The sequence below is a fragment of the Echeneis naucrates genome, chromosome 15, assembly GCF_900963305.1.
Source record: "Echeneis naucrates chromosome 15, fEcheNa1.1, whole genome shotgun sequence".
Lineage (NCBI taxonomy): Eukaryota > Metazoa > Chordata > Actinopteri > Carangiformes > Echeneidae > Echeneis > Echeneis naucrates.
In genome coordinates this window covers 20,738,300-20,751,531 of record NC_042525.1, presented here as the reverse complement: position 1 = coordinate 20,751,531, position 13,232 = coordinate 20,738,300, and the positions used below count along the sequence as shown (strand labels likewise).

Sequence of the window (13,232 nt, the reverse complement as noted above, 5' to 3'; positions counted from 1 at the left end):
ACACAAAACCTAACTGCGATAATAATCTGAGATTGTATCGTTGGTAATGTAATTAATACTGCAGGTTTCATGTATGTTGAGCAGCACAGAATGATCTGTTTACATTTGGACTTTTGTCTGTGTAAACATACTCTTGATAGATCATATTGTATTCATATTTGAAACCCCCACCCCCTAGGTATACCAGACTTGGTTGCGTCCAAGGTCTCCAGCAGAACCAAGATGGCCGAAGGAACAGCAACTCGCTGAAGTTGACTTTAAACTACAAACGCTTGTATTTGTTGGGCTCATTTATCTACTCGGACCGCTCTCTGCTGAAGACCAACACTGGTGAGTCACGACATCAATGACAGGTGCCTCATAGACGTCTCAAACCAGAAGCTGCAACAGAGAGTAGCTGTGATAGCGCCAACAGCTAGTTGTAGCTTTATTCCAGTGGCAAATGGACTGGCGTCTTTACTTCGTACTATTACACGAGTCTGCCAGTACCGAGTAGAAAATGAAGAATGCATATCTGAGGCCACAGATCTTACTTATTTCTGTTACCACACCCGAATCCAGAAGACTATGCGAACGTCTCAAAAGCTTGCGTTGACTATGCTAACATTAGCAACAGCCCGGAGAGACTGTTGCTTTGCAGCTAACAGGCTTGCAGCTAGCCGATGGCGATGTGCTGCCTGTAGAAACAAAGTTTGCCTGTTTCTGTTATTGTTTCCTTTAGGTCTTCTTCTTCATTTGAATGCACTGTGGTGAGACCGGTGTGTTTGTAAATGTGTTTTTGCAGCCAAGCCTAACGAGATTTTGAGACGTACCACTGAGCTGCTGGTTTAACTGGAGATTAGGTTTACTTGTAAACTTTGTTTACATATTGACCATTGGGAAAAACTCCAGATGCCAACTATCACAGTCTCGTATTAATAAAATTGTGGTTGTCATATGTTGGGTATGAACAACTGAACAATTAGAAAACACACATTTCCCGTGTCCATCGATAAAATAAAACAGTAAAAAAACACAAGCATTAGTGATAAATTGAACATAAATCTCAGATAAGTTAGCGCTGCTAATTTATTTGCAAATAGATGTCAGAGTTTCTAGTGCAGCTCACTTATTCATCCTGTTGTCGTGGTATTTCATGAATCATATTACAGAATATATGTTTTGAAATGTTGAGCGGTATGGTAGGCATTTTAAGAAGTGCTAAAAAAAAAAAGTTCAGCAATCCATTAAAATTGTTAAATACAACCGTTGAATGAACTTGGATAAAAGCTATGGTTTTCTAGGGGACTATTTGTTTTGTTTATATGCCAATATGTAGGTCAATTAAAGCATGTAAACAGGTGGGGGATGATGCAGTCAACTCCAGTAAAGCCTACCCCCAACCCTACAGAAAAGAAATTAGAGAATTGAATGCATGGCAGTCCCAAAATCAATTAAATTGCAGGTATTCCGAACACACCTTACTCAATGCATTTCATGTTCCGTCATTTGCTGATTTCAGTTAGCCATGCATAGTAAATGTCACTTCCATTAGAAAAAGTACTGAAATGAAAATAACATATTTCAAAGCTCAGTTTTCTGCCTTAGATGGCAATTAATGGCTCATCAAAGGTTATATCTGACACATCCTTCAAAATCATGCCAGCTTCAACTAGAAATACATTTTGGGTTTATGATATGTATATGTGTTCATACTGCTATGATATTATTGATTTCATGTTTTGACAGTTACATTGAACTTGACAGTACCTGTCAGTGTTGTGACTTTCACCAGTTATAGTTAGGTAATTGGGTGCACCACAAAGAATACGACTAAATGAGCTTTCATTTCAATTGAGGCAAATTGTTTTGAATCCTATTACAGGCTTTGATGCAGAATGCTAGTCTCTTTTTTCCTGGTAACAAAGGCATGCGTATGCATTCTACATTAAGAGATGGACTTCTGCAGGGAGAGGTTTTGACTGAATCAAATTTGTTGCAAAAAAACAATGCAACACTGTAATTGTTTTATCTTGATCATCTTGTTTTTGTTGGTGGAATACAGAATTGTGATTGGAAAAATAAATTCAGAATCATTGTTTAACCTTAATGCCAGAATTAAGTTCCGGTAAGATGCTGTCCAGATTTAATGAAATGTCTCTCTATTAGGGATGGAAACATTGTTTGTTGACATGACAACAAAGTTGTTATAGAGAGAGAGAGCGAGAGAGAGAGCGAGAGCATGTGTGCATTGCTTATGATGATATAATTAATTCTGTGGAAGTATGGTATTACACAGCAGATAGTGACTATGAGATGCATGCCTCGCTGTGCTGGGCTTCACTGTCAGGTTACCTCACATTTAATTGTCATGTAAGAAAGTGAGAGCACCAGTGTATTTGAGGTTTATACATCTCACCTTTCCTCCCCCATGCCCCAAATGCTTCTGAATCTTGCTGTAAAAGAAGTAGTTATCCCATCATGGACCAACATATTGGTCGTGCAGAAAATTTTTATCTGTTGACACCACTAAGATAAATCACCAAAATCAATTTGAATTTTCCATCGCTGATGGCTCCTGCAGCAAATGGCTTATAGTTGTTGCTGTACTTTGACTTTGACCAAAGTCTGTGTACTCCTGACAGACAGGGCTGCCAACATCCACAGAGCAATTACACAAGCAGCTGAAGTACATGTAGTTGTTTTTTTTTTTCTCTGTCATAGAGAAGAGGGCAGTGGCTCCATGTATGGTGTAGGATAGCCAGAGTACACCTGCTCAAGCAGTACAGATAAGCTCTCTGTCCCTTGGATCTGAGCCTCCAGCTATGCAGGACTTCCTATCCTCACAGTAGACTCTGGAGCTATTAAGATGGTAGTGAGTAGAGTATCTTAGCTGCGAACTGCCTACCTCTGAATGCATATCCTGGTAGTGATGAAATCTCAACCAGCTGAGTAGCCATTTTTAGTTGGGTAAGATTACCAGACCCATTTGTTAAGAACAGCGCTCTTCTATTTGATCTGAGCAGCACTTGGTATGGTATGAAAGCCTTGTCCTGGACCATAAGACCTTTGTAACATAACAGTGAATGCCTTCCCTCTTTCTTATTAGTATGACAGCAGTCACACGCTTTCACTCATATTTGTGAGCATTTTTGGAATCAGTTATGAATCAGCTTTTTTCAGTTTCAAAATTGGCTTAATCGAAAATAAAAATGCTATTTGTAGCTCTGTGTGGCATACTGATAGTGATGTGGCTATAAACAGCTGATTACTCATTGTGGCATTGTTTGGCGACACTGACTTGCTCACTGGAAACCCAATTAGTGCTTAGGCTGACTTCTGTACTCATGGTAGGACTGGGCGGTATACCAGTTCGTACCAAAAAACAGTTTTTATATTTGTTATGATATGAATTTTTCATGTACTGGCAACACCGGTTTAAATAGCCTAAACATGTCCGGAATGCAGCACATTGGTAAATAGTTTTACAGTGGACCGTTTTCATTGCTGTGCCGCTAAACGTGCATTGAACAGAGCGGAACTAATAGTGGAGTTGCTGAGCGTGGTGAACATAAAGAGTAGACGCCACATCGACTGCTACTGCCTATTTGCGCTGATGAGCTGTGGAGCCGCCATCTTGGACCAGTCACCGGCTCCACTCAGTGTAATATGTTTGGCAGGCGCAATGAACATCGAATCAATCATAACTCGCTGAATCCTAAACTGATTTTCACAAATTTTTTTCCCATCTGTAAACGTCATACATGTATCTATGAAACTAAAATCTGCACCTTTCACACAATCAGGTAAAACCGACAAAGCTAAAGGACAGACGAACGGACAGCACTTTGTGGGGCAATGCAAACCCATAGGCTGTTAATACTTGTGCACAATCGGGGCCGGAGTAGGACTCATTTTCAGCCCTCTAGTTTGCTGCCTCAGATCAACACACTTTAGATCCCTGCACTGACTGTGTGTGCTCTTTAAACATCCATGGTGTGTACGAGCACGGATGTGTTACGTTCCCATGGTTACGTGCGTGGCAAAAAAACCCCAACAAAAACAAACACAAAAAAACAAAAAAAAGAGCTGCCAGCGGAGGCACCCCAGGGTCAGGGACAGCAGTCGGTAGGAACAGCATATGTGATATATTTCAACTCAGTGCCATGAAAAAAAAAAAAAATAAGTGAACACCAGCCTTTGCGGCCAAAACATCAGACCGACCCATCAGGAATCATCCCCGTCCTCCTGATTAGCCACTCCGGGCCTGTGCACAATGCACAATAGTCATGACCATGGATTGGAATAGGCTATTAGTCAATGTGCAGTAAATCTTCTCTCAATTGGTGGAAAATGTGGTCAATGCTGAATCATACATAAAAAAAAAATACAGTGAAACCGGAGTAATTCTGAAAAATAACATGACAGAGAATTTTGGTTATACTGCCCATCTCTACCTCATAGCATATTGCTGATGCCTTAGACCAGCAGTCCCCAACCTTTTTTGCTCCACGGACCGGTTTAATGTTAGACAATATTTCCACGGACCAGCCTTTAAGGTGTGGTGGATAAATGCAACAAAATGAAATGATACGATTGGCATAAAAACTGTGCTATTTTCTAAATTCCATAATAAACGTGAATCCACTGTGCACTCGGATGCAACTTTATTAGCAGCGTCCTCGTAACATCGCGCCAACAACATAACATGAGTACCATCCTTTCTGCCCCCTATACCCGAACCTAAATGCAGCTTTCTTTTTCATGGAAGTTGCTGGCTCTTCTTCTGTCTCCTCACTGGACCTTTTCCCCTTCACAAAGAAACTCTCCTTTTTTTGTCATTTTGCTAGCTTGTGGGTTTCATTTTAGCTGTAATGTATCACGTGACCGAGACAAGCATCTTGACATATATCAAGAGTGAGTTATAGACGGATGTAACGGAGAGAATCCGGTCATTTTCAAAATAAAACACAGTTCAAATTCAGATAATAAATAAAACATAAAAATTGTATTTTATTAATTTAAATGGTTCAGTCCAACGAATTGCTGACTGTTTGCCACCACATTGGTTATCAATCACAGGAATCGAGTTGGACTGTTTACAAAGATCAGAGAAAACATGTCATTTGTCCTTTTTTTTTCTTTGGGGGGGGGGGGGTGCAGATTCAAGGTAGGGGAGGTAATGTTAATGCTGCAATTCAGCACGTGTGTTTTTCCCCTCTTGACAATACCTTCGATATGAAGGCTGAATACATTGTGTGTGTGACACCTCCAATAATTACTGACCAAAACAAAACTAGAAATGCTGGAAATTTGTTTTAACTTATTCTAGGGATGTACCAATACCGGGCATGAATACTCTTACTCATAAAATTACAATCAATATCACTTTACGGCAGGGCACGGTTTACAGCACTTGACTTGACAAGGCGGGAAGCAAGGAGTCATGCCAGCAGTGTGAAACTATTTTCAGGTGAATGAGTGACAAAAACAACGCATAATGCAAATTATGTCTAGCAAAACTCTTGAGAGGAGGTCAGACAGTATGTGTGGCAGTGCCATGTTTAAAGCACTTTTGTTGAATGTCAGTGCTCAGTATATGAAAAAGTTTTCCTGAAATCTTACAGTATGTGTGGCAGTGCCATGCTTATAAAAACACTAATGTTGAATGCCAGTATATATATAGACAATTTTGTTAAATTGACCCATGAAAATCTAACTGAGGAATGTTCTTCAAATAAGACTAACTGCCTAACTGCCAAATAACCCTAACGCTAACCCTAACCCATTATTTCAGAAATTGAATTAAAGTGAAACTGAAGTGGTTTGTGTATAATTTTTATAATTATAATTATATAATTATATAAAAAAGTATAATTATAACTTGGAGCTAATGAAATATTAGAAAATTTGAATAATACTTAAGACCAATTAAAAAATAGATTTTTAACACAGAAATGTGCACAGAACTCAATACTTGGTTGGGCCCCATTTGTATGAACCGCTTCAGTGTGACCAATCAGTCTACAACACTGTTGAGGGATTGTGGAATGGCCCGGTTGCTCTGATAGCAGCCTTCAGCTCTTCTGTGTTGGGAGATATCTCAAATTTTCCATTTCACAATACCCCATAGATTTGCCATGAGGTTAACATCAGATGTGTTTGTTGGTCAGTCAAGCACAGGGATATGATGGTCCTTAAACTATGTACTGGTACATTTGGCAGTGTGGGCAGGTGCCAAGTCCTGCTGGAAAATGAAGTCAGCATCTCCATAAAGCTGGTCAGCAAAGGAAAGCATGGAGTGCTCTACAGCTTCCCTCAGGCTTCTACCCTGACCTTGGACCTGATAAAACATAAACCCAGTGGGGGTCGGGGAGAGACGAGGGTGGGGCTGTTGCTTGCTCAGAACTTCCATTGAAAGTGTTGTGTGTCAAGAAGCTGATTATCGTTATCAGGAGTGAGGGTGGGTTTCTTTTTGTAGTTTGTCATGTTTTTTTTTTTTTTTTAATGTGTATCATTAGTTGAAATTTGTTCTTCTAGTTTGGTGGCATAGCTGGATTTGGCTCTTTATTACAAATCTCAGTTTCAGTGTCTCTCCCTCCTTAATTTATCATTGTCCTTTGGAATACCACATTTTGTTGTTGTTGTTGTTGTTGTTTTTCACTTTTTTGAGTGGAACGCGTGGGTCTGTGCAGTAGCTGATGTGTGACGTAACTGCATTGGTGACATCATGGAGGTCACCTGCAACTTGGAAAACCTCCCAGTCGGTGCACGTGTTACAGCCTCAAAGTCTTTCACTGGCTTCAGGGGACCAGCAATTAATAACTTTTGTTAGTGTCTGGGAGGATTGAAGTTTTTGCATTTTTTGCAGAATTGGCATAGTCAGACCTACCTAGCGCAGTAAGCATCTTTTGATCGTAGTGTAGCAGTGGTCCAACGTGTTGGTCCCTCTGCTGGGACAAGTTACCTACTTGGTAGCTGGGGAGCTCAGATGAGAGGTTAGTCTGGTTTAAGTCTCAAAGCACAATGACTGATGTGTCCAATTGTGAATTCCCACTAAGGAGACATAGTTGGCTAAGTCAGCCTTGGTGGTGTTAGTATTAGCCTCAGGTGGAATTTACACACAGATCAAGATTACTGATGTGAACTCTTGGGGGAGGACTATTGGTCTGCATTTGACAGTAAGGTATTCCGTGTGCAGGGAACATATATGGGTGTATTCTGTGGAATACTCATTTATCATTATGCAAACAACACCACCTTTTGCTTTGCGTTCTAGTTTGGCTGATCTATCGGCACAGTGTAATGTGAAGCCTGAAAGTGTTACTGCTTGGTCCGGTACCGATTGATCCAGCCAGTTGTCAGTCAGGCAGATGGCAGAACCATCACTGTAGTCCACTTGATGTCATAAGTTGGAATTCATCCATTTTGTGACTGAAGGATTGAAGGAGAAGCAGAAAAGCCTGCCGTCCCACACCCCTAGGGCCAGCCAGGGTGATCCAGGGACAACGAACAGGCCCCAGAACACAGGCCAGGTGGGGGAGGGTAGCCCACCCAGGCAGATCTCTTAGAGGTAGAGATCAACCATAGGGTGAGGAGGAGAGGAATCAAATCAAATCAGATTTATTCAGCACCAAACCATAACAAAGTTACATCATGGCACTTATATACATATACATATAGAGCAGGTCTAGACCAAACTCTTTATCAAATTATTTAAAAAGAACAGATCTCCACTTGGGCAAACACTTGGCAATAGTGGCAATGAAAAACCTCCTTTAACAGGCAGAAACTTTGGGCATCTGCCTTGACCTTTTGGGTAGGGAGGGAGAGGGAAGGAGAAAGAGAGAGGCGCTCAGTGCTTCCCCCAGCAGTCTAGGCCTATAGCAGCATAGCTAGTTGCATCGAGTAGTTGGACTTTAACTTTTTAACTATAAGCTATGTCATATAGAAAAGTTTTAAGTCTAGTCTTGAAAATAGCTAAACAGTCCGCCCGCTGGACCGTTACTGGAAGTTGTTTCCATAGAAGAGGAGCCAGATAACTGAAGATCTGCCTCCCGATTTACTCTTGGAAACTTTAGGAACCACAAGTGAACTTCCATCTAGAGAGCGGAGCGGCCTACTAGGACAGTAAGGAACTATGATCTCTCTGAAAGAGGATGGAGTATGGCCATTAAGAGCGTTATATGTTCGAAAAAGGTTTTTAAATTCTATTCAGAATTTTACTGGCAGCCAATGAAGAGCAGCTAACAGAGGAGAGATGTGATCTCTCTTCCTAGTTCCTGTTAATATTCATGCAGCAGCATTCTGAATCAACTGAAGGCCTTTCAGAGATTTGTTTGGACATACAGATAGTGATGAGTTACAGTAGTGCAGCCTAGAAGTGAAGAATGCATGGACTAGTTTTTCTGCATCATCTTGAAAGAGGATGTTTCTAATTTTCCTAATGTTAGTAAGCTGCCCTACTGATTTGTTTTATGTAAGGGACAAAGGACATGTCCTGGTCAAAAGATACTCCAAGGTTTCTTACAGTGGAGCTAGAAGCCAAAGTGATGCCATCCAGACTAATTAGATGATCAGATAGCGTTTCTCTGAGTTGTTTAGGGCCATAACTTCAGTTTTGTCAGAATTTAGGAGTAAGAAATGATGAGTCATCCAGACTTTTATGTCTTCAAGATATGTCTGCAGTCTGACTATCTGACTAACTTCATTTGGCTTCATTGATAAATACAGTTGAGTGTTGTCTGCTTAACAGTGGAAACTGATGCTGTTTCCTGATAATGCTGCCTAAAGGAAGCAGATGAAGAGTGAGGAGGATTGGTCCAAGTACCGAACCCTGTGGGACTCCAAAACTGGCTACAGTGTATTAGGAGGAGCTATTGTTAACATGAACAAACTGATGTCTCTCTGATAAATAGGATTTGAACCACCTTAGTGCAGTTCCTTTAATGCCAATTTCATGTTCCAGTCTGTCATAAAATATGATCTATGGTAAATGCAGCACTGAGATTGAAGAGGAGAAGTATGGAGGCTGATCCATTGTCTGAAGCCATTAGAATATCGTTGGAAACTTTAACTAGTGCTGTTTCTGTGCTGTGGTGGGCTCTAAATCCTGACTGAAACTCTTCAAGCAAACCGTGACTCAGTGTCCCCAGACCAACAGTCTGTAGTGAAAGCCAAGTGTTCACCTGCATTCTCTGGTGCAACCAGTGCTTTGATTTGCTTCTCAGCCATTGAGTACACGCTGTCCAGCATTTCTGTGCAGTAGTGTTTCTCACTTTTGAGGTTATACCTTGGCTCTACATTAGCCATCAACCGCTGAAAGCCAGGGATTCGAACGTTTTCTTTGAGCATCAAACATCTCAGCTAAAGTGGGTTTAAGTAAATTGGCTTTAGCAGTGGCTGCTGATTCTGTGCCTCATTGTAAGCCTGGATGTGGTGATTCCACATGTTTGTGGTGTTCTTCTTTTTCCCGTTTTCTGCTCCCATGCTGACCAACTGGTTGCAGATACTACATTTGGCTTTCCCTCGTGCTTGCTCAGTGAAGTGCTGCCGTAAGTGGTTTCTTTTTTTTTCTGCCAACAGACTGCAATTAAAAAAGAACAACAAAATACAAGTTTAGCATTTTTTTGAGATAATAATTTCATTATTCAATACATTACAGATACTAGTTTTTTAAAATCCTGGTGATTTAGGTAATTAAAACATAGTACAGTGCGATTTTAATAGTCAAAGGCTCACAACTAATACAGTAACAAACAAGACTATGATTAGGCTATTTGTTTGCGTTTTCTCTTCTAAAGTTAAAAGTCACATTTCATAGCAAAGCAATTAAATATGTAGGATTTAATTTGACAGATAAACATTTAGGCCCTACTGTTTCCCACAGACCAGCGTTGTTGTGCTTCGTCAGATAGCCACTTGGCCAGGGTCCTGCTCTGCTGGCCACATGTCCCACAGCAACAACAGCAGGGGGCTGCCTGCAGATGCTCCTGTCTATTAATCGGCTTAATATGCTCCAACAGCAGCCGATGCCGATTCTTTTGAAAAATGCTAATAGTTTTTGCAGTCTATTATCCTGCTGAAAGAGGCCACAGGCGTCAAGGAGAGGATGTACATGGTTTGCAGCAATGCTTAGGTAGGTGGTACATGTAAACAACCGTATCAATGGCAGGACTCAAGGTTCCCCAGCAGAACAATGCTCAAGCATCACACTAACACTTAATGACGCACATGTACCCTGGCCATCCACATGAATAAAAGATGTGATTCATCAGACTAGGCCACCCTCTTCCATCGCTGTGTGGTCCACTTCTAATGCTCACGTGCCCATTGAGAGCTTTTAGCCATGAACAGGGGTCAGCATGAGTTACCTGACTGGTCAGCGGCTATGCAGCCCCATATGAAACAAAATGAGATACACCGTGTATTCTGACACTGTAATTTGAGCAGCATTGGTTCATCTGTTGGATTGGACCACTTGGCCCAACTTGTGTTTCCTACATGCATCAATGAGCTTTTTTTTGTTTTGTTCTTGTTGTTGTTTTGTTTTGTTCAGGTGAGGAGCCGGGACTTTGGCGCTACATTTAGAAATAAAACCGCAGCCCTATGCAACATTCATTATAGAGTGGAGGATTGTAATCCCAGAGATTTTCTGGAGTTCGGCAGAGACGGACCCAACACCATGTAAAACTGGTTAGCTGGTTCATTCTAAACACACAGCTGCTTCTCCGGCTCTTTCAGCAGCAGCTCCCAGTGCTGTTGCCTATGACAGCAGTTTCACTTATTACCCTCATTACTGATTTTGTATTACACTGTATGTATCGTGTGTAGTTCAACTTTTTGCTTTGGCATTTTAGATAAAATGAGCACTGCATATGACTGCACAGTTTTATTTCCTGAGGCAGCAGTGAGGTTGCTGACATGCAGGAGTTTGTGCCCACAACACACACAATTATTCGGCATGACCAGAAAACAAATGTATTGCAATGAAGTTAATAAAATTGAAAATAAAATGTTTATATGGGGCAGCGGCATTGTGGTTAGAGCTGTTGCCCCACAGAAGAAGAAGGTCTCAGGTTCGGTTCCCGGGCCTGGGTACTGATGTACTTCTTAATGAGCTTCTCAAAGCACTTCATCATTGCTGATGTCAGGGCTACTGGACAATCATCATTCATGCATGATGGACTACTTTTCTTTGCCACAGGGATAATTACATAATGACATAATGACTGTTTGAAGCAGGATGGAACGACAGCTTGCGCCAGGGATGTGTTAAAGACAGTAGTGCACACTGGTGCTAGTTGGTCTGCACAGGATTTTAGGATCCTCCCAGGAATCTAATCAGGTCACTCAGCCTTTTTCCCATTCATGCCCTTGAACACCCTACTAGTGTCACTCTCACTGATTAAGAAAGTGGTTTCTCTGTCCTTTTTTCCCCCAGTCTGTCTCAAGCCACGCATATAAAGAATTTAGTTCATCAGCAAGAGAGCGGGCAGAGCTAGTTCTCAGGCCCTTGCGAACTCCTGCGTTGTCACCTATGTTAAAATCAGCTTCCACATTGTCCTTATATCACCGCTTTGCATCCTTCACTGTCTTTCTTAGGCCATAGGCTGCCACTTTTTTATTCAGTCATGTCACCTGAAATGAGTCTAGTATTATAGGCAGCAGTCCTCCCTGTTAATGACAGTTCCATTTACCCATGGTTTCTTGTTTGGGAAGACTTTTATTTTAACAGCCTGTGTGGTCTCGCAGTATAGAAGAGTGCTGTAGCTCCCAACCACTTCTGCAAACTCTCACCATCCCAGGACTCGAAACGAAACCGAAACATCTCCCAATACACATTGTCTAACGCATCTTGAAGCAATGCTTGTGATTGGTCCGTCCAGCGTCTGACGTCTTTCAGCACTGGAGCCTCATGCAGTCTTTTCTGTTTATAATTTGGTTGTAGGAAATGGACACATGATCCATTTTCCCAATAGCAGGTAAAGAGACAGCTTTATAAGTGCCTGTAAATGGAGTATAAAAGTGATCTAGTGTGTTTTCGCTGTGCGTGGGGAAGTGAATATGTTGTTTGAATACTGGTAGGCCCTGTGAAAGTTTGGCTTTGTTAAAGTCTCCGCGGACTTATACAGTGTTGGAAAAAAGTTTTCGGACACCCTTAAAATTTTACACAATCTCAAATACTATCATGAAATGTTTTATTTTTTTCGTGTTTCAACAGGTGTGGCTGCATTAGACAGACACAAATACAAATTATATCCTTTTTTGTTTGTTGTTGACAAGAAAACTAGCAAAACTGAATTCTTGACAGTTTCAATATGTCAGTTCTCAACATTGTCAATATCAAAGTCAACAAACATCATCGTCAAACATCAAATTAATATTTAGTAGTCCGACAATTTGGACTGTAAAAACAAAACAATGGTAATTATCACACCTTATGTCATTGTCATTGAATTTTTATAGTTTGTATAGTTATTGTCTGTTTATACTTTTTATTATATTGTTTATATTGTATATTTATCCTCATGTACAGTGTGTCTTGCTGCTGTGACATGAGAATTTCACAGTTTGGGATCAATTAAGTATATCCATCTATCTATTAGGACGCAGTAGAGCTCTAATCCTGGCTGGCATTCACTCTGTTGAGGGGTAATCTTGTCCCATTCTTCTTGAATTACTGCTTTTAATTCTTCAGGTTACGCTTTGAAACAGACCTTTTGATAATCCACCACAGATTTTCAATGGGGCTCATGTCTGGGGATTGAGCTGGCCACTCAAAGGCCTGGTTGCTGTGCTTCTGCAGCCAAGTTCTACTGGCTCTGACCTTGACGGAACAGTGCACGTGCAGAAGGGAGCATGTGAGTTTTGAGAATGGCATAATACATGGCAGAGTTCAATGTTCGATCACAGACAGTGAGATGACCAACACCAGCAGCACTCATGCATCCCCAAACCATGATACTGCCTCCACCATGCTTGACAGGAGGTACTGTACATGCTGGAGGTAATGCTTCACCTCACCTTCTGCGTACCCTCATAGTAGCAGGAGGAAGATAAAGCTCGAAACTGGACTCATCTGACCACAGAATCTTTTTCCAATTCCCAGCTGTCCAAGTCTTGTGTGTGTAGACCCGACGACGCCAGGCTAACCTCTGTCTCTCATTAATCAGGGGCTTCTTGACAGCCTTGTAGGACCTTAAGCCATGATTTAAAAGTTGGCCACAGACAGTGCAGGTGAAATACTGGAC

General features: G+C 41.2%; 1 protein-coding gene across 1 annotated transcript in view; it reads left to right on the top strand.

Moving 5' to 3' along the window:
* Positions 1-200: 200 nt before the first annotated feature.
* The window catches only part of LOC115055082 (bifunctional heparan sulfate N-deacetylase/N-sulfotransferase 2-like), a 57,776-nt gene continuing 44,744 nt past the window's right edge, over positions 201-13,232 (top strand). The window contains exon 1 of the mRNA XM_029520535.1: positions 201-330. The gene's annotated coding sequence lies outside the window, so the exon portion shown is untranslated. The remainder of the gene's footprint in view (positions 331-13,232) is intronic.